The following is a 23,877-nucleotide window of genomic DNA, read 5'->3' as shown; positions in this document are numbered from 1 at the left end:
CTCTTGTTTATCCTATAACTTTTTTTAAATAATTCTTAAGATAATCAAGAAGTTATGAACTCTGCTATTTAAACACAGTGCACAGGAGTGACATTCAAATATAAAAGCTACTTTGAAAGAATCACAAGGCAGGAAGTGACCTGGGTGTGCTTTTAATCCAAGTCATAGAGCATTTAAACTCTGCCAGCATAGTTTAACCTCATTCCTAAAATCACTAGGAAATAAAATTATACAGTTTCACAGAGAAACCTACTCAAATGTGTCACACCTTTCCTCAGGGAAGCAAGATGTCCAAATGAAACTTTAATACAAAAATTGAATGCTTCTCAGTGACAATCTCATTTATAACATTTTGAGATCAGTGTAGGTAGCTGGATACAGAGGTTATGGACCAGGCATGCTGGGGTTCAGTTCTCTGAGAATATACCTCTTTCATCACTGAGGTCAAAGTCATGCAGCATTTCCAGGCCTGATAGGCCTACATAAGCTGGACAGTAGTAAGGAAATGAGCAGACAGGTCACTCACAAGCTATCCAATGTGAATTATCAACCCATAAAGGGTGCCATTCATTTTAAAACCCCTTTATTACTCTGAGAGGTAATCATCATATTATCATGGGCGGCAATGCAGCTCTTGCATTTTTCACAGGAAAAAGCACAGACTGAAAGCTGAGACTGGTGACACACAATCGAGTCTGACATTTTAAAAACTGTATTGTACCTGTCAAATTAGTGACACAGTTGCTAAATACAACAGTTTTCAATAGGAAGTGACTAAGAAGTTTGACCCCAAAATCTATACTGAGTCTTCTCAATCATTCGAGGTCTTATACTGTCCCCTCTCAAAAAATATTAGAAGTACTTTATAATCATTAAAACTATGCAGCAAATAAGCATATGAAAAGTTACTCAATATCATATACCATTAGAGAGTTGCAAATTAAAACACTAATGAGACACCATTATATACTTATACATTATACACTTATCACAATGGCTAAAATCTAAAACACTGACAACTCCAAATGCAGAATGTGAAGCAAAAGGAACTCTCATTCACTGTGGGTGGGAATTCAAAATGGAAGACAGTTTGGCTGTTTCTTGGGAAAATAAACGTGTGTTTACCATTTGATCTAGCAGTTGAGCTCCTTGGGATTTCCAAAAGAGTTGAAAACTTATGAACACACAAAAACCTGCACACAGATATTTATAGCAGTTTTATTCATAATTGAAGTAACCAAGATGTCCTTCAGTAGGTGAATGGATAAACAAGTATGCATCCATACCATCGAATATTATTCAGTGCTAAGAAGAAATGAGCTATGAAGCCACAAAAAGACATGGAAGAGTCATAAACGCATATTACTAAGAGAAAGAAGCCTATCCAAAAAACCTACATACTGTAAGATTCTGACTACACGACATTCTAGAAAAGGTGAAACTATGGAAATAGTAAAAAGATCAGTGGTAGCCAGGGGTTAGAGGGAGGTAGGGATGAATCGGTAGAGCACAGAGGGTTTTAGGGCAGTGAAACTATTTTGTATGATACCATAATGGTGGCTACATGTCATCATACATTTGTCAAAACCGGTAGATCTATATAACACAAAAAATGAGCCTTAATGCCATCTATGGATTTTAGCTAATAATAGTGTATCAATATTGGCTCATCACTTGTAACAAATGTTTCACACCAATGCAAAATGATAATAAGGGAAACCAAAGGTGGGAAGATAGGAGAAGGTTATGGGACCTCTGTACTTTCTGCTCTTTCTGTAATCATGGAACCGCTCTGAAATAACAAAGATTATTAATTAAAAACAATAAAGTCCATATTGAAGAAAATGAAAAAAAATTTTTAATTACTTTACAAGACAAAGATTGCCTATTGTTTTCTAACGAAGTGTCCACATTTTTTCTTACTGGAGAAGAAGGATTTTGTGACTAGGTGCCCTATTCAAGTGATTATCACCTGCTACAACATCCTCAACAAATATATGTCAACTGCAAAGAATGACTTGGTATCTCCGTTGAAGCAGATTTCTAGAAAGATTGGCCAATCCAACTTTTCAAGTGATTCAGTATTCCCCATGAACTGTGCACTTCCTGGCCAACACAAATAATTACTGCTGCTACATTACTAAAGCTTAACATTTCAATCTAAGGTGGTGAAGAAATTACTAAATAAGTAATAGCATTAGGGATGCATATGTTCATTACTCATTTTTTTTTTTTTCTTTTTGCAGTACGTGGGCCTCTCACTGTTGTGGCCTCTCCCATTGCGGAGCACAGACTCCGGACGCGCAGGCTCAGCGTCCATGGCTCATGGGCCCAGCCGCTCTGCGGCATGTGGGATCCTCCCGGACCGGGGCACGAACCCGTGTCCCCTGCATCGGCAGGCAGACTCTCAACCACTGCGCCACCAGGGAAGCCCCCATTACTCATTTTTAAAACATAAGTTCTACCCTTTAGAAGTTCTTTATACAAATAAAGGAAGATGGAAAATAACATAGAAATGTAGGTTCCTCCCATCATGATAACTGCATGAACTACCCAGAGATTAAATAGATTGGGGAGCATTGATACAACTTTGAGCCTTTAAGATGCCTTGTCTTCTAATATGATGAAACAGCTAACTATTAGAAACTTAGCTGTGTTAGAAGCATTTAGTGTCAAATATTTTCATATACCTTATTGGAAACTTCTCAGAGCAGTAAGTTTCTGGGCATGGCAGCTGCTGAAGTTGCAGGAAGTCATCTGATTTTTTACACTCACTAGTACAATTCAAAGATTTCCGGCAAAAGGTTCCAACTAATTTTTATTAAAGGAGTTAACTAAAAGAGTAAATTTTATAAGCCAGTGAGAGCACAGTGGTTCAATGTTAACATTCTTCTGCCTATTTCATTGTTTTATTCATTTAACAAATACGTGGTGAACCCCTAGTATTACCTGTCAGGCACTGTCCTAGAAAATGGCTATACATTTGTGAAGCAATATGAATCTGCATTCTAGATCTTAGATTCTAGTTCTTGAAGTTTTCTGTTGGAGTAGTTTAAGGTGGAATTAAACCTAATAAATTTTTTGTCTCTATAGACAAGACCTACTTTTTAAGATATCCCCATCTCCTACCTTTTGAGAAGTCCAACTCAGAGTCTTCTATGGAAGTCAGAGAATGGAAGAAAAGAATAACAGGAGGAACCAAGACGGGGGGAAAAAAGAAAGAAAGAGGAAATAAAGACCCAGTTTACTTAAGGAATTATGAATGCAAGAGAAACTTCATTTTTAAATATTTGTAACCTTAGAAATGCATTCATCTATGGAGGACCTACTCTGTGTGACGCATTGCACTAGTTCCCAAGAATAAAATAGTGAGCAAAAGAAACAAAGTCTCAGCCCTCATGAAGCGTACAATCCGTGGTAGAAACGAATTCATCACATAAAAACACAAATCTATAAATAGAAAATGCAAACCATGTTTTTAAAGATATGTAAAGGGAGAGACTGGTCAGGAGACACTTTCCTGCAGAAATGACATTTGAACTAAGCTTTCAAGGATAAAAAAGAGAGAAGTTGACACTTCTTTTTTTTAAACATCTTTATTGGAGTATAACTGCTTTACAGTGCTGTGTTAGTTTCTGCTGTATAACAAAGTGAATCAGCTATATATATACGTATATTCCCATATCCCCTCCTTCTTGCATCTCCTTCCCACCCTCCCTATTCCACTCCTCTAGGTGGTTGCAAAGCACCGAGCTGATCTCCCCGTGCTATGCGGCTGCTTCCCACTAGCTATCTATTTTATGTTTGGTAGTGTATATATGTCCATGCTACTCTCTCACTTCATCCCAGCTTACCCTTCCCCTTCCCCATGTCCTCAAGTCCATTCTCTACATCTGCGTCTTTATTCTTGTCCTGCCCCTAGGTTCATCAGACCTTTTTTGTTTTTTAGATTCCATATATATGTGTTAGCATATAGTACTTGTTTTTCTCTTTCTGACTTACTTCACTCTGTATGACAGAATCTAGGTCCATCCACCTCACTACGAATAACTCAATTTCGTTTCTTTTTATGGCTGAGTAATATTCCATTGTATATATGTGCCACATCTTCTTCACCCATAGTAAGTGCAAAGGTCCTGACATAGAGTATAATATATTCCAACAGAAGCACAATTGGAGAGCTAAAATGAATGAGAGGAATGGGTTCAAAAAGTCGAGCCCATGTGTTCATGACACATCCAAAAAATTAAAGTATTCAAAAGCTATAGCATAGAAATGTGTGCATAAGCTTTCTTCTACATAAGAAAGATTTCTTTTTTTTTTTTTAAATTTTCCTGTGACCTGGAAAGTAGTGAATATATTTGCTGACAGTTCTCCCACTGATTCTGCATTTACCTTGTACTGAGCAGGACCCTATGAGGCCTTCTCAGAACAGACCCCCGTACCCTGTGTCCTCCACCTGCCTTTTGTCTGTAGAAAAATTTTAGTCAAAGAATAAATTTAATCAGAGAAGTGAGAAAATGCAGAAAGAAAGGAAAACAGTCAAGCAAGACAAAATAATAATACTTTAGCCATTAAACAAAATCAAGGACCTTTAGTTCCTCCTCAAGGACTCTAGAGAATACTCAGAGCCATGTCCTTTGAACTGTTTTGCAGATACTGAAACCCCCTCCAGGTGGGAGAAGTTAACTGTCTGCTGCCCATGAGCACTGAGACCCCAGACCTGTTGGAACCAGAAGGTTGATGATGCTGACTCCTGATTACCCCACCACTGACCAATCAGAAGAGTGTCCACGAGCTGACCACGCCCTGTTCCTTAAACGTTATAAAACTCCTCACTACCTCCTTCAGGTCAGGACACATAGTCTTGTGGGCATTAGCTCGCTGTGGCCCCCTTTGCCTGGTAAAGCAATGAAACTATTATTTTCTACTTCACCCCAAGCTCTTGTCTCTGCATTTCTATTTCACACTGGTAAACCAAGGATGCATTTCAGCAACAACATTAGTGATAACCAATTTTCTCCCAAGAGTGTCATAATTCTAGATTGATATGAAGGAGATACTGATTGTCAGAACAAACCATCTTATAAAGGTGTCTGCCCACTGTCTGGGTGGCAGTAGCAGAATTTTTGCTTTACTTGTATTTACAAATTGAGATTTTTGTTCCAATGAAATTATGATGTATACATGACAATCATGTGAACATATAGACTTACACATAGAGGACAGTGGGGAATTACAGCTTGAGAAAATGGATCCTTCCGGGTGGTTTTTGCTAGCATAAGGAAATTGATACCGTCCCTAAGGTGCTCTTCAAACAGATGGGGTCAGAGAACAGAAGAGGAAATGAAGGGGAGTTCACTGACCCTTGCTGGCCTGAGCCACAGGGCAGGTAAGCACAGGATTTCCACTTTACTCATTGCCTTCCTAGTGGTGGCCCTTGGCTATCTGCACAGGCAAGACTTTCTCCACTAAAAAAAAAAAAAAATGATCTGTAAACATACAATGGTTTTATTTATTGTATATTACCACATTATTTTGAATTATTGCCATAAGGATTGGGGAGCAGCGTACAGTTTTAAAAACAAATTTGAAATAGAGTTCAAGCAAGTCATGCAATTTGGGGGGGTGGGGGGGGGTTTATTAGTAATAAAACTACAAGTTCTTCACCCAGGTCTCCTCGAAGAATGATACAAAGTGCAGCTTTCACCCAAGCCTGTAATTTTCCATGTAATGGAGGTGCCTCTCCTGTCCCATATCAGAAATTGTACTCAGGGGAAGAGATTATGAGCACAGCCATATCATGATGTCGTACAAGAGAGGCTAGACCTTGTCACCTGGATCCATTTTCATATCATTCTGGAAACTTCTTTACCAACACTGATAAAAAGTTGAAATGACATTTGTATCTTTCCCTAAAATTATACTTGTATGAACATATTATAAAGTGGGCTGTAAGCATAGAAAAGCACATCTAAGTAGTAAAGTACCAGTGATCAAGCATCATATCCTTGTAAAGATGGTTTGTTTTGTTTTGTGTTTCCATAACTAGAGATTTCTTGATCTTTGAAAAGAACTCCCAGATTTTGTAGCTATTTCTACTTCAGCAAAAATACATACATAGTTTTATCCAGTTTTACTAATATTGGACATTAGATTGGCTTTTAAAATTTTTTCGTTGGAGCTGAAGAGCTCAGATTAAATTAGCATTTGCAGATTTGGAGAAAAGGAAGGGCTGAAGATCCAGGTGTTACAAAACATTTAAGTAAATGAGCATGCAGTGTTTTGACTTTTTTAAAAAAAATTTTGCATTTTTAATTTGGTCTTAAGAAATGTAGTTCAAAGGTTCAAGACTTAATGCCAAGAAAAGACTTAAAATAAAGCCTCGGACTCCTGATTCTGACCATGACAGAGTAACAGATATTGAAATAACTTCTCTTTATAAACAACTTTAACACTGGACAAAATATATAAAACAACTATTTTCAGAAGCTGAAAACTAGGCAGCAGAGTGGAGGAAGACACACTATGTGGTTACTACACTACCCACACATTTCTGCCTGGAAGAACTTGCCCAAACAAAGCAGTGTGGTCACTCTAAGAGGGCAAGTCAGAGATCACAGTATAAATCTGTATAAAAAATTTCCATTTGCTGAACCTCGTAGCATCAACTGCAATATCCAGTGTAAAATAAAAACTGTATACGCAAACCAGACAAAGACATTACAGGAAAACTACAGACCAATATTTCTCAAGAACATAGATTCAAAACTCCTCATCTAAGCATTAGAAAATCAGATCCAACAATGTATACTCAATATTAACCACCAAATCCCACAATCAAATGGGATTCATTAAAAGTATGTAAAGCTAGGGGTTTCCCTGGTGGCGCAGTGGTTGAGAATCTGCCTGCTAATGCAGGGGACACAGGTTCGAGCCCTGGTCTGGGAGGATCCCACATGCCACAGAGCGACTAGGCCCATGAGCCACAATTACTGAGCCTGTGCGTCTGAAGCCTATGCTCCGCAACAAGAGAGGCTGTGATAGTGAGAGGCCCGTGCACCGCGATGAAGAGTGGCCCCCGCTTGCCACAACTAGAGAAAGCCCTCACAGAGAAACGAAGACCCAGCACAGCAAAAATAAATAAATTAATTAATAAACTCCTACCCCCAACATCTTAAAAAAAAGAAAAAAAGTATGTAAAGCTGGTTCAACATTCAAAACTGGAATTTCCCTGGTGATCCAGTGGTTAAGACTCCACACTTCCCCTGCAAGGGGTGAGGGTTTGATCCCTGGTCAGGGAACTAAGATCCCACATGCTGTGTGGCATGGCCCAAAAAAAAAAAATTTCAAAAATTAATTCATATAATAAGTAACATTAAATAAATAAAAAATGAAATGGGATAAATAAAAAATAAAATTATTGTATCAGTTAGATGTATTAAAAAGCATTTGACAAAGCTTAATACCTATTCATTGTAAAAAACAAACCAAAACTCAACAAATTAGGAACAGAAGGGAACTTTCTCAACTTGATAAAGAACATCTACCAAAAACACAAAGAAACAAACAAAAAGATCAAGCAAACAAACAAACAGAACAAAACCCTACAGCCAACATAATACTTAATGGTGAGAAACCAGAAGCTTGTGCATTAAGATCAAGAACAAAGCAAGAATGCCCCTCCTTACCACCCCTTTTCAACACCCTACATGAAAACTTTCCTAATATAATAAGACAAGAGAAGGAAATAAAATATACGGAGATTGGGAAGGAAGACATAAAACTGTCTTTGTTAGCACATGACATGATTGTCTACATAGAGAACTCCAACGAATTAACAACAAAGAAAACAGAAAACCTGGAAGTATTAATCAATTATAGTAAGATTGAAGAGTGTAAGCTTAATATACAAGAGCCAATAGCTTTCCTATATAAAAACAATTATCTCAGGATTTGAAATTAAAAACACAATACTGTTTACATTAGCACCCCACCAAAATAAATACTTAGGTATAAATCTACAAAATATGTATAAGATCTATATGAGGAAACAACAAAACTGATGAAAGAAATCACAAAGAAGAACAAGGTAAATAAATTCCACAGTAATGGATAAGAAGACTCAGTATTTTTAAGTTGTCACTTCCTCTCAACTTGATTTATAGATTTAATGCAATCCCAGTAGAAATTCCAGTAAATTATTTTGTGGACATCAACAAACTGATTCTAAAGTTTAAAAGCAAATATCCAGAATAGCCAACACTATATTGAATGAGAGAAACAGTCAAAGAACTAATACTACCTGTGACTCAAAGACTTACTATAAAGCTACAATAATCTAGACAATGTGATATTGGTGAAAGAATGATAGATCAACGGAACAGAATAGAGAGGCCAGAAATAGACCCATGCAAATACAGTCAATCTATTTTTGACAAGGGAGCAAAGGCAGTCTTTCTACCAAAGGCACTAGAACAACTGGTCATCCACATGCATGGAAGGAATCTAGACACAAACCTTACACCCTTCACAAAAATTAACTCAAAATAGATCATAGATCAAATGTACAATGAAAAACTATAAAACTCCTAGAAGATAACAGAGGAAAAAATCTATATGACCTTGAGTTTGATAATGATTTTTTAGATACAACACCAAAGGCATGATCCATGAAAAAAAAATTGATAAGTTGAACTTCATTAAAATTAAAATGTTTCCATCTGTTAAAGACACTGCCAAGACAATGAGAAGACAAGACACAGACTGGGATAAAATATTTGCAAATAGCACACTTGATAAAGGACTGTTATCTAAAATATCCAAAGAACTCTTAAAACTTAATGACAAGAAAATGAACTTGATTTTTTTCTTTAATTTTTTTTTTTTTGGCTGCGTTGGGTCTTTGTTGCTGCATGCGGGCTTTCTCTAGTTGCAGCGAGTGGGGGCTACTCTTTGTTGCAATGTGTGGGCTTCTCATTGCAGTGGCTTCTCTTGTTGTAGAGCACGGGCTCTAGGCTCATGGGCTTCAGTAGTTGTGGCATGTGGGCTCAGTAGTTGTGGCTCAGAGTCTCTAGAGCTCAAGTTCCGTAGTTGTGGTGCATAGGATTAGTTGCTCCACGGCATGTGGTATCTTCCCAGACCAGGGATAGAACCAGTGTCCCCTGCATTGGTAGGCGGATTCTTAACCACTGTACCACCAGAGAAGTCCCCTGAATTTTTAAAAATGGGCAAAAGACATTAACAGATACCAAAGAAGATATACAGATAGCAAATAAGCACATAAGAAGATGCTCAACATCACACAGCGTTATAGAATTGAAAGTTTAAACAACAATGAGATACCACTAAATACCCATTAGAATGGCTAAAATTCAAAACACTGACTGCACCACAGGCTGGCAAGGATGTGGAGCAACAGGAACGCTCATTCGTTGCTGGTGGAAATGCAAAATGGTACAGCCACTTTGGAAGGTAATACGGCAGTTTCTTACAAAACAAAACCTACATTTATCATACAATCCAGCAGTAGCACTCCTTGATACTTACCCAAATGAGTTAAAAACTTATGCCCACACAAAAAACCCACATACCAATTTAACAGCACTTTTGTTCATAATTACCAAGAGTTGCAAGAAATCAAGATATCCTTCAGTAGGAAAGTAGATAAATAAACTGTGGTACATCCAGACAAAGGAATATTATTCAGTGCTAAAAAGAACTGTGCTAACAAATCATGAAAAGACATAGAGGAATGTCAAGGCATTTTACTAAGTGAAAGAAGTCGATCTGAAAAAGCTACATGCTACCTGATTCTAATTGTATGACATTCTGGAAAAAAAGCAAAGCTTTGGAGATAATAAAAAGATCAGTGGTTGCCAAGGGTTGGGGTTGGGAGAGGGATAAATAGAGCCCAGAGGATCTTTAGAGCAGTGAAACTATTCTGTATAATAATACTGTAATGGTGGATTTATGTCATCATGCAGCTGTCAAAACCCGCAGAATGTACAACGCTAAGAACAAACCTAATGTACACTATGGAGTTTGGGAGATTATGATGTAGGTTCATCAATTTTTAAGAAGTGACCACTTTGGCCTGGGATTTTTTGGCGAAGAGACTGTGATTGTGTAGGGGCAGAGAATAGAGAAGCTTTATATTTTCTGCTCAATTTTGCCGTGAATTTAAAACTGCTTTAAAAAAAAAAAAGAAAACCTGTTTAAAAAAATTATCGATAAGCAAAGAAGCAGAAAAATGTGCCCTACAAATAATAGGGATGTTTCAATTAGCAGATAAGACTTTGGAAAGGTTATTATAAATGTGTTCCAATACTCAAAGGAAAAATTTTATACAAAGAGTGAATGGATCAGAAATCTCAGTACAAAAAGGGAAACAAAAAAGAAAAGAAAAAAGTGGAGAGGAAACAGATGGAAATTCTAGGCCTGAAAAACACAACTGCAGAGCAAGAAGAAGCGTTATCATACACAAAAACAGTAATAAAAATACTACTGACTTCTCAACAGAGACAATACAAACAACAACAAAAAGAGGAACAAAGTCTTTAATATTTTCCAATCATAAGGTACCAGAAAAAAATGTAGGAAAATATCTTTTGAACCTTTCAGTAGACAAAGATTTCTTAAAAGAACCACAGAAATACCAGATATTAAATTTAAAAATCAATAACGTTGACACCTCAAAATTAAATATATTTGATTATCAAAAGATACTCTCAAAAATGTGAACAGGGAAGCCACAGACTGGGAGAAAAATTTCATAAAATATATATCGGTCAAAGAAATTGTACCCATAATGTATGAAGAATTCCTAAATTCTGTAATGAAAAGCCCCATGATTGCATTAAAAAAAATGGGCCAAAAACTTCAACGGACACTTTTCAAGGGCATGGCCACAAACCTCACAAAAAAGTGCATCACTGAAGATTGTTAGTCATAAAGAAGATGCAGATTGAAACCACAGTGTGATACCATTCCACACACTTGAATGGCTCAAATTAAAATAAATGAATAAAGAACTAAAACTGAGAACTCGAAATCGTAAAATCATTTTTGCCAAATGGGTTGGCTGTTTTTTTTATAAAGAAGTTATAGTCTTCCTACAGCCCACCAATTTACCTCTAGGTATTTATCGAGGATAAATGAAAAACAAAAAATCCCACCAAAAATTGCATAAGAGTATTCATAGTAGCTTTATACATGATAGCCAAAAATTGGAAAAAACAAAAATAAATGCATCAGTAGGAGAGCCAATTAAGAAATGACGGTATATTCATACAATGAATAACAACAAATATGTGCAGTGACATCAATAATACAGATGGATATTGTAAATGTAAAAGAATTCTGTGATAGATCCTCATGATGGGAACAGCCCCAGCCCTTGTAACCCTGTATGCTCTCCTCCCTCTGAGGGTGAGTGGGAGCTGTGAATAGGAAGGATATCACTCTTAGGATTAGGCTGCATAATACGGCAATATTTAAGTTCCCCAATCAGTTGGTTTTGAGTTAATGGAATGAGAAATTATACTGTGTAGGTCTGACTTATCCAATGAAATCTCTCCCCTTGTTAGCCTTGAAGCTGTGAAGGACCGTGTTGTGAATTGCCGATGCGGACAGCCTCAGTCTGGACTCAGTCAGCCACTTACACGAGCTTGGAAGAAGACCCTGAGCTGCAGGCCTGTGACCCCCTGAACGGAGGACCGAGGTAAACCGTGCTTGGATTCCTGACACCTGGACATTTTGAGATAATAAATGAGTTTGTTAAGCCACTACATTTGTGGAAAGTTGCTGCACTGCAATAGATAAGGGATAGAAAATCAGACTTAAAGAATACTGAAAGATATCATATAAAGTTCTGGAACAAGGATATATGGGGAAAGATTCAAAACAACGGTTGTCTCTTCTGGAGGAGGGGACTGACTGGGAAGAGGCCTGAGGTAAACTTTTGGGGTTATGGAGATTTTGGGACTATACACTTAAGATCTGTGCGTTTCACGGTCTGTAAATGTATATCCAAAACCAGGCTTGCATCTCTATGTACCTCGTTTCTGCAAAGCCACTGCTCTCCGATATTTCCTGATGCAGGCTCATCTGAAACCCCCAATCCCCAGACACTCGGATTGTTTCTAGTCATTCAGGCAAGCGCAGATAGGCGGGTTTACCAAATCATTTTTCACATCAAGATTATTTTTAATCTTAAAATAAAAAGGAGCTAAGTGAGCTGTCTTTTGAGATATCTGAAAATGTACTTTTTAAAAACCACACAAAAGATGGGTTGTTGTGTGATCCCAAAACATATTGTACGTCTTTACACCCGGGTCAGCAAACTGTGGCCCCGAGGCCAAAAGTGACCTATTACCTGTTTATATCGATATCAAGTCAACATGATAAATAAATACCATGCAGGATATTATATCGTGAACACAAGTTTTCCTGTAAGATGACTATTGCAAATATTACTTTAAAATAAACACCTGAAATTGAAATTTATAGGATCCCTGTAGCTTTTGATGCTGTGAACTTCCAGAGAGGAATATGGCCTGCAGGTATAAAATCCTCTCTTGTCACCCTATTATCATCATACTATTGACTATTCTGCCTACCATGCTTACTAATGGTGTGAATTGGACAAGTTATTTAGTCTTTAGAGACACATTTTCCACCCATAAAATAGTTATAGCAATAGTACACATTTCACAGTGCTGTTTTGAAGATTAAATTAAGTGACATAAAAACATATGCACAGAAGGGTACATAACAAGCACTCCATAAATGAAAGTTCTCTTTTTTTCTCCTGCCACTTTCTCTCCCCACCTCTGCACCATTTCTAGAGCCCTCTTTAAATGTTCAAAATTATCAGCTATTTAGATTCAACTATTTTGTCCTAAAGATCTTAGCTAACTGAATATTGACTTTTGATTCGTCTTTCATTTTTAACTATTCATTATCTCTGAAATACTGGGAAAAAAAACATATAATCATTCTCTTCTTGGGGTCACAGTAACTAACTTCTAAAAGCTAATCCTTTGCTTAAATGAGGAGGATTTCTCTCTTTTCCCCTGTCGAGAAGTCTTATTTCTGTTTTGAAATTACATGTTATATTCACGTTGCAGGACTTCAGTTTCGGAGTTTGGCCTCTGGAAAGTCAAATTAAATTCCTTGACGCAGAATTCTTATTTATAGGATCCATTATTTTGATGAAGACAAGTCTCAAATAGGACAACATAATACTCAAGAAGGAATCTTGAAAGTAAATGCTTTGGAAGGGGATCAATGCAGTTCTAATTCTGCGGAATAGCTGGTCAAAGTAGGAGTTCTTTGAAAACAATGGGGTTATTTAAATTCCACCTTGAAAACTGAGTGACAGTTTGCCCAGGGAACTATTGTGTTCCAAATTCCATCTCAGGACAGGCCCTGCCTTCCCACAGGCCACTGAAAAGGCTTTTATTTTGTCATCCTCTTCTAAAGGCTCCTTCAAAACCTTCCCAACAAACCAGGATTTTCTGCCATGAAAAACAAAAGCTATTTTTTTAAGAAAAGAAAATATACCTCCTTCAAATTAAGCTTCATGACAATGAAAGTTCTAATAATTTCTTGGCAGATTTCGGAGACTATGCAATTCGAACACTTTTTCAAAAAAATTTGTCTTGTATCTAATCATTTTAATTTCCTTCTGCTTGCCATTTGTATTGTCTAGTTATTCCACGGAATGTCTAGTTATTCCGTGGAATAACTAGTTATTCCACGGAATAACTAGATAATACTATATTGTAAAAGTAAACTTAGCTGTCTAATAAAGTCAGTGACCTTACTGTGAAACTTGCCAAAGAATCTATGTTTAAGAACCACCCACTTAATATGAATTTTCTATATAAGCATATAATTTTTTACAATAATTATATTTTGGAAGATGCTCTCAGAAATTATCTCCCTAACAAAGCGCTAATCATTTAGAAAGAGTATTTTGTAATATATAAACATAAATACACATACACGTGAGCGTGTGCGCACACACACACACACACGGTTTGTAAGGCTGTTTAGTATTTTCATTAAAAAGTGTATCCATATCCAAGAAGAATGGCTTCTGAGAACTAGGAGGTGCTCTAAAATTAACATTAAGAACTTAAGAGTGATTGTATTTTGCAAATCAACCCAAAAATACTCTTTCCCAAAGTCAACTCAAAGAAGAAATGTGAAGCACACACACCTTCACAAGATTCTGGTTTACTGCCCAGACTGGAGGAGGAGCCTCCTCCACACACACAGAGGGAAAATGCAAAAAATGAGGACCAATTCGCTTAAAAAAAAAATCATCCTTATGTTTTTTAAAAACTCAATAAAATAGAAATAACTGAATATTTCCTGAACAGTTCCTAAAACAACATCTCAATTGGAAATTGTTAAATTTAAAATAATTTAAAACAATTTAAATTTAAAACAATTTAAATTTAAAACAATTTAAATTTAAACAATTTAAATTTAAAACAATTTAAATTTAAAACAATTAAATTTAAATTTAAACAATTTAAATTTAAAACAATTTAAAAATTGTTATTTTTAAAAATTTTCTGCCTTTTAAAAAATTTTTTATTGAAGTAAAGTTGACTTATAATATTGTATTAGTTTCAGGTGTACAGCATAGTGATTCAGTATTTTTATAGATTATACTCCATTAAAAGTTATTATAAAATAATGGTTGTAATTCCCAGTACTGTAGAGTATGTCCTTGTTGCTTACCTATTTTATACATAGTAGTTTGTATCTCTTAATCCAAGGCCCCTATCTTACCCCTCCCCCCTTTCCTTTCCCCACTGGTAGCCACTGGTTTGTTTTCTATATATCTGAGTCTGTTTCTGTTTTGCTATATACATCAATTTGTTTTATTATTTTTAGATTCCACATATAAGTGATATCATACAGTATTTGTTTTTCTCTGTCTGACTTACTTCACTAAGCATAATATTCTCTGGGTCTATCCATGTTGCTGCAAAAGACAGAATTTCATTCTTTTTTATAGCTAATACTACACATATATATATATATATATATACACACACATATCTTCTTTATCCATTCCTCTGCTGATGGACACTTGGGTTACTTCCATGTCTTGGCTATTGTAGACAGTGCTGCTATGAACATTGGGGTGCATGTATCTTTTCTTCTCAAATTAGTGTTTTCTTTTTTTCTGGGTGTATACTCAGGAGTCAAAATGCTGGATTATATAGTGGTTCTATTTTTAATTTTTTGAGGAAACTCCTTACTCATTTCCATAGTGACTGCACCGACTTGCCTTCCCACCAGCAGGGCACAAGTGTTCTCTTTTTACCACATCTTCGCCAATATTTGTTATTTGTAGACTTTAATGATAGCTGTTCTAACAAGTGTGAAGTAATATCTCACTGGTGTTTAAAGCCCTCTCTATGAAGTCTTGACCAAGACAAAATTGTCCACTGTTTACTCTTTAACAGAACCATGGAGGATTTAGATAAGAGTAGTAATTAAAAGCATAAACGCTGTAAAGGAAGAGGTACTGTTATCTCTATTCACAGATGATATAATTGTCTATTATAAAAATCAAGGAATGAAGTGGAAACCCATTACAAAAAAAATAAGAGAATTTAAGTACAGCCATATGTAAAATTGAAGATACTGAAATAGTTATCATAGCTATAAAATATCAAATAGAAGATATAACAGAAGGAAATTCACTTAATAACACAAAAGGATAAAATTCCTAAGCATATAATTTAAAATACAGGTACAAAATTTATATGAAGAAAACATTAAAATATTTCTGAAAGGCACAAATGTGGACTTGATAAGTATAAAAATATGGCACAGGAAGACTAATCCTAAAGATCTCAATTTTGCTGAGTTAATATAACTTTATTATGATTCCCAACAAAAATAACAGATTTTTTTCTTTTCTTTTCTTTTCTTTTTAGTTACAGAGGTAGAATATAGCATTTATATGGGAGATTAAGCCAGCAGGAATAGACAGAAAAATCCTAAAAAAAAAGAATAGTAATTTGGCATTGGTTAATGAATAGGTGAACAGAGCAATAAAATGGTCACCTAATAAAAATAGTAACCTACTGTGAAGGAGGGTGTAGGTTACAGGAGCTAGCAAAGGAAGACAGACTTCTCTGAATATATCGTATTATACAGTTTATCTGTGAACACTTGTTTCAAGTGACTCTAGAATATGGTATGTGAACTGAACATCCACAGATGTACACAGAGGAATATATTCTAAGAACACATAAAAACTGTAAACATATCTTAAAATATTCAGTAGTCTATTTGTTAGTAGCAATATTTGTTATTTTTAGAACCATTTTATATGTATATATATTTCCAGATGACACAAATAAAAAATTATATTAATATTGTTAAGAAAAAATATTTTTAGTGTAAGTTAAAAACATAGAAGTATAAAATCAGAGAGTCAGGTAAACTTCTGGATGCTAGAAATATCCATATAAATTGCTGTTTTATTTTAAATATCTACGTACTAGCTCTGTCCCCTAAAAATGTCCATAACAAATGATAACTTGATAGCAGTGAGCAGCCCTAGTGCCCAGATAGTGTTTTCCAAATGCCATTCTCCACTAAAATGAATTAGGATTTCTTAGAGTAATGGCTAATTCCAGATGTAAAGCAGGAAATAAACATGATGAGCTTAGAAATGTCTTGTGCCAGAAAACAAGAGTGTGATCAAAGACAGATGAGTTGAACCTGAAGGACAAAGAAGGCAACATAAAGATCTCTCATCATCCAAGAGTCAAAGATGGATCAACTTTAGCATCAAAAAGAATAATTTATTTAAATATATTGAATATGTAAAAACTTATAACTTCACAATGATATGAGAGGGGGCGGGGGTAGATATGAAATATCTAGGACACCAACTCTGTGCACTGAAAATTGAAAATTGTCAATGAAAGGGAAAAGTTAAGCATTTATTCTGACTTTCTCATGTACACTCTAAGTCACATAAGGCTATTTGATATGATGAATTTCTTCTTTACAGAAGAAAGGTAGCTAATAAATGTGTAAGGAATGGCAAAATCAGAAAATCACCATTCTGCAACACCTAATGAATCAATTCAGTTGTGAAGAGATCCTCAGTGGGTTGAAAGATGGATGAGAAATTTGACAATGAAAAGATCAGGGTTTCAGCACCTGAAGATGGTCAGCCTAAGTATCTCTAAAAATGGGACAACTGTGCAACTGCTTATGATGGATTTTTGGAAGAAAAAAATGTTTTGAACCTGAACCTGAATCTAATCAAGGCTTTAGAGCTGATAGGAATGTTTACATGTATAAACAGAATGAAGGGCGGGAGGGGGTGGTAGATGGCGCTGCTCTATATTTTAAAACTCTTCCGTGTCAAGGCAAGTAAATATGATGTGTGGACTCTTCGGATACTGACATGGACAAAAGAATTTTGTAGATATTTTTGAGATATCTCATACCACAGCATCATTGTTAACTTTGTTCGGTATAATAAAGGCATTGTTTTATTTATTTTTAATCTATTTTTGGCTGTGTTGGGTCTTCGCTGCTGCTTGCAGGATTTCTCTAGTTCCGTTGAGTGGGGGCTACTCTTCACTGTGTTGCGCAGGCTTCTCATTGCGGTGGCTTCTCTTATTGTGGAGCACGGGCTCTAGGTACCTGGGCTTCAGTAGTTGTGGCACGCGGGCTCAGTAGTGTGGCTTGCGGGCTCTAGAGCGCAGGCTCAGTAGTTGCTGCTCACGGACTTACTTGCTCCGTGGCAGGCGGAATCTTCCCAGACCAGGGCTCGAACCCATGTCCCCTGCATTGGCAGGCAGATTCTTAACCACTGTGCCACCAGGGAAGCCCATAAAGGCATTGTCATAAAGAAAAATTTTATTTTTAAAAAATGCATGGGAAAATATATGAGTGAAAAGACGTGACATCTAAGATTTGTTTCAAAATACTACAACAAAAGAAAAGAAAAAGGAGGAGAGACCAAGAAATAGATGAGGAAAATGAGGCAGAACTTTGATAAGATGTATAATCTGATTGATGTTCATGCTGTTTGTTATACTGTTCTCTGTGCTTTTGTGTGTGTTTGGAAAGGTTTGTAATAAATATATTTTTTGGTGAAGATTGTCGCTGAGATGCAGCCTGGTATCTCAGAGAAACCATTAAGTTTGATATCAGACAGACGTGAATTCAAATCTAGCTCTACCATTTAATTTTTGGCTAGGAGAGAGTTATTTCCATCAGGCAATTTCTACTAACCTCCATTGCTTCATCTATAAAATAGGCAGTAGATTTTCTAAGAGGATAACTGGAAAACGGGGAAAAGACTCTCCTCTTAACAATGGTTCACTAACGAGGATTAGTCAGAAAGTTTCTGACTGCTCTCACCATGTGTAAATCACATTTTAATCTCAAAGGAGTTGCTAAGTCTTCCTTAACCTATGAAGATTTTATAAAATATACCACTCCTATGCATTGCTAGTCTAATTATCATTAACAAGAAACTCTCCTACTGAGGATTTCTTAGAAATAGTGCCGTTATTAAGGCAGCTAGCAGGATACTGTGATACGTTAACAAAATTGTGGTGTGTAATTACTTCACCATATCAACAGCGGCTAAAGTGAATTGTAGCTGTTCAGTCATGTATGCCTACTGGTAAGAAGAGGCTGGAGAAGGACTAGAAAGGATTAACATAAAGGAAATGTGAATATTATAAGAAAGTTTTAGGGAAATGGAGACAAGGCATTGCTTGTTGAGAAATGTAATGATACTATGCAAAATTATATATGGTAATTTCAAGCAATGGGCTCTACTGTAGGACACAGACTAAGATGAAGTCAAATAGTACAGACAAATCATGTTTCTCATTTACAACTCTCTATACAAAATATATGAGGTTATCGAACAAAAAGATTCTCTTAGGATATTAAATAATGCTTATTCTCATGGATGAGAATTATTTATTCCCATTTCGAAAGAAGGCTTTAAGAGTCCGTTAACAACAACAACAAAAAAAAAACATGGTAAAAGTGAAGGCTACAAAGGACAATTTAATGGCATCTCCTTAAAAAGAAAGGGAAATTTTAAAATCCAGAAGACTCTAGTAAAAATTGTTCTTTAGGAAATCAGAAATTGCAACATAAAATAAATGTATTGATTATGTTCTATTTGTTGGGGATTTTAGCTGGATGCTTGCAAAGGTTCAAAAATAAGGCACAGTCCAGTTTCTTAAGGAGCAGCAGTTTATTAAAAGAGACTGAAAAAAAAAAAAACCCAGACAGTTAAAATATAATGTGATTAGGATTTGGTGCAAGGAGTTACAGAAAGGAGAACGAATGAAGGAGCTTCTGATTGATCAGATGTGGGTACAGCAGAAATCACATCTGAGCTGAGCCTGGAAGATGAGAGGGATTTCATCATGTAAAGAAGAGAATTTAGACTGAGGAAGAGGCATCCAAAAAGGCACAGGAGCTTGTGTTCAAGGGAAGGTGAGGGGTTCTTTGCACCCAAGCAAGGCAATGGACTACCACAGTCAAGAGAGAATGTTCTCCACTCTGAAGTTTCCCTGTGGCCCCTTGCACTCAGTCCCCATGCTTTGCAATCACAGCCTCGGGGGACAAGCGATCTGCTTTCTGTCTCTGCAGTTTTGCTGTTTCTAGAATTTCATATAAGTGGAATCATACTGTAGGTACGATTTATTGTGATTGACTTTTTAAACATCACATACTATTATATTTTTAAGATGCATCACGTTGTTTTATGCAGAATTTATTTTGTTCCTGTTTATTGCTGAATGGCATTCCAAAGTATAGATATATTACAATTTATTTATCTTTTTATCAGTTGCCAATCATTTGGGTTTGGACTACTATAAATAATGCTGCGATGAACATTCACAAATACACTTTTTTTGGATACACATTTTTACTTGTGTTGGCTAAATACCGACCAATTAGAATTATGTCAAGGTATCATAACTCCATTTTCCAAAGTGGTTTTACCATTTTGCATTGTCCCCAACAATGCATGAGAGTTCCAGTTGCTCTATATCTTTACCCAGACTTGGTGTTGTTGGGCCTTTCAACTTTAGTTGTTTTAATAGGTGAATAATGATATTTCATTGTAGCTTTAATTTGCATTTATCTGATAATAAGTGATAAGAATCTTTTGATGTACTTAAAGGCCATTTGTACATCTTCTTTTGAGAAGTGTCGGTTGAAATCCTTTGCTCATCTTAATTGGCTCTTTTCTTTGGAGGGTCTTCCACTCTCTTCAGGGTTCGTAGTTTGGCAACTTCATTTTCTGGTTCTCCAGGGAAGAAAGACTGGGTTTTTCCAAGTGTGTCTTCTGGGGCTGCTATTCATGCCCTGACAGTTGAACTTAGTTTCATGCTAAGAGTTGGGGAGACAGGAGTTCACTTGTATCATTTCATTCTCCATCTCTCCTCTTCCAAATGTGAATTCCCCACCAAAAGTCTGTTTGCTTCTCACACCCTACAACTTTAGTTGCTGTTCTTTAGTGTTATGTCCAGGTTTTCTGCAGCAGGGGATCATTCAGAAGGGTTTTAGACTATCATTTGTGAAAATTTGACAGTGGACTTTCATTGTCATTCACTCTAAAATATTTTCTAAATTTCTTAAATTGCAGATATTTGAGGTTTTTCTAAATATTTTATTGCAACTGATCTCTAGTTTAGGTCCACTGTAGTCAAAGAATAGACTGACTGATTTCAACCGTTTTAATTTTTTTGACATTTATTTTATGGCTATTGTGGTGAATGCTCATATGTGTGTGGAGAAATGTGTATTCTGAGGTTGTGGAGAGTTAGGGTATTATAAATGTCAACTTGGTCAAAGCGGTTGATAGTGTCCTTCAGATCATCTGTAACCTTACATATTTTTTAAAATTTTTATTGGGGTATAGTTGATTTACAATGTTGTGTTAGTTTCAGGTGTACAGCTAAGTGAATCAGTTATACATATACATATATTCACTCTTTTTTAGATTCTTTTCCCATATAGACCATTAGAGTATTGCGTAGGGTTTCCTGTGCTATACAGTAGGTCCTTATTAGTTAACTATTTTATTTTGGTAGTGTGTATATGTCAATCCCCATCTCCCAATTTATCCCTCCCCTCCTCCTTACCCCGCAGTAACCATAAGTTTATTTTCTACATCTGTAACTCCATTTCTTTTGTAGATAAATTCATCTGTAGCCTTTTTTAGATTCCACATATAAGCAATATCATATATTTGTCTTTCTCTGTCTGACTTACTTCACTCAGTATGACACTATCTAGGTCCATCCATGCTGCTGCAAATGGCATTATTTTGTCCTTTTTTATGGCTGTTTACTGACATTTTAAATCATTCTCCAGTGCCTTCAGAGAGCTGTTTGTATTTTGCTCAGAGTTTATAGTGGTTGTCTATGGAAGGGCTGACTTAGTAAGAGCTTTCTCAGCCATATGAAAGTGGATCTTGCCTCATTTATTTTTACATTCTCTTTTTAATACCTTTCTACTTGCGGAAATATCAATTTTTAATCTAATCAGTGCTAATTAGCTAATCTAATTAGCTTCTTCTAACGTTTCCCAAACTATGGTCTATGAAAGAATATTCTTAGGGATGTTGATGGCTGTTTTGTGAATGGAACAGAGATACAGAACATTTTAGGTACACGGATTTTGAGAAACACCGTCTCTCATAGTCCCTTCTTGGAGACTCACGAGGCTCATTAGCATGTGAATTCTGAAAAATATGTTAAATAGTGTTTAAATCACCGGTGTCCTACTCCTTTGAATATTGGACCTTTTCTTCACATCATAGTTATAACATACTATGTGGCAAAGTTAATGAGCCCCTCACTTCTTTTCATGACAATACATTTTCCATACAGCATTTCTCTGCGTTCTTGCCCACATTTTTTCCTCTCTGAACTTAACAGAAGGTGTGTTGAATCTACGTAAACCCTTACCCATGATTAGACACGTACCTTTAACATAAAGCCGAATTATAAGCAGCCTTTATATTTCAAAGACACATCTTACAACAGTATTTCTTACTATCTGGAGCTTATAAGTCGTCAGTTTTTTCAACATTGCAAGGCCCCAGATTTCTGGCATTTTTCTCTCCCTTTTTCATCCCTCTTGCAAACTGGCCTGTTCTTTCTAGAGCTCATCTCTTTCTCGTAATACCTTGCCAAAGACTGCTAATAGCAACCAAAACCCACCATTAGTGTTTATTTTCCAGTCTTTTCCCCTTGATCACAAATATCTTAGGTAATCTAAAGATCAGCCTCCCAAATATTTTATAATGCTTCATCGTCTTTCCAACAGGCCATATCATTTTCTTTACCACCCACCATACAGTAGTAAGCCAATGCCAGATATTTTAGGGTTTTGTACAACTCCATGTTTAGCACCAATTCACATGTTATTTTATGGCTCTTTTTTATATTCTCAAATTATACCCATCTGTAGAGCTACATACGGTTTTCTCATACATCCTCAGCATATGGTCAATTTTGTTCTGCAGGATTTTCAAACTCTAACATATGGAAAAGTTTTTTATATCCATACTCGAATGTCTATTAGGCTAATCTTCTACTATGTCTAATAGGTTTTTATTTTACTTGTAGATTTTCTAGATTATAATTTAACTTACAAAAAAAATTACTTGTGTTTTCACTCTCATTATATTGACTAATATCTCTATGCCGATGTTAAAAGATATTGTGACAGTAACAACTACATTTTATCCTTGATTTTTGTACCTCCAAGGTTTCATCTTTAAATATGAGGTTGACTGTTGGATTTATATAAGTATTGGGTTGGCTAAAAAGTGCGTTTGGGTTTTTCCGTAACATCTTAAATACTTGGCCAGCCCAATGGTATTTATAATACGAGGATGTGATCTTCAAAATATATCAAGAATGGATTTTAATACTCGCAAAGGCCCATTTACAGCTGAGCTTAATTATCTAATTAATTTATTTATTAAATATTTATTGCCACTTATTTTGTTATAACACTGGGCCTGCAATGGTGAATAAGAGCAATACAGTTCCTGCCTCTATTGATTTTCCCGTCAGAAATGAAAATTATGTTTACCACTTTATGTTTCACTTTAATATTACATCAATCTTATATTACTGGCAGAAACAGTACTTTTTAATTAAGAATATTCTTCTTAAATGATTTATTTCTGTTATTTTAAAGTATTTTTCATCTATACCAATATGTAAAGTAGACTTAGATTTACATTATTTTTTCAAAACAATATTGTGTTGCGGCTATGCTAGTTTACTAAAGCAGTGAAGTATTTTCCTTCATTTACATTTTCTGGAAGAGTTCTGAATATAGTATATGTATTTCCTTGATGGGTTGAAAGAAATTGTCCTTAAAACCATCTGTAAGCAGTTTTTTTAAAGTTCCAAAATCTTTTCTTTATATTTATTTGTTATTTTCTAATTTATAAAGTGTTTCCTTATTCTACAGTCACTTGAAAAATGTATAAAGACAATTATCACTGTAGAACTTTTGGCTCTTTTTTCCTGCCATTTTAACCCAGTGCACATGTTATTTGCATTGTTTTGACTCTTTTTATAACTATAGTTATTTTAAGCATAATTGCATCAAAAATAACATATTTTCTTTGAGAAATATTTAGCACTATCCACTCATTATTTAAATTTCATGTAATAAAATGGTTTTCATACTGTAAAAAAATCTTAGGTTTGATCTTCTTTGTCTGTCTTCCATATTAATCATCTGGACTATCATTATTTTTATTTCCTTGTACATCTTCTCAGCACCCTGGAATTATATATATATATATATATA

Source organism: Pseudorca crassidens, chromosome 14, assembly GCF_039906515.1.
Source record: "Pseudorca crassidens isolate mPseCra1 chromosome 14, mPseCra1.hap1, whole genome shotgun sequence".
NCBI classification, from domain to species: Eukaryota; Metazoa; Chordata; class Mammalia; order Artiodactyla; family Delphinidae; genus Pseudorca; species Pseudorca crassidens.
This window is presented reverse-complemented; position numbering follows the sequence as displayed.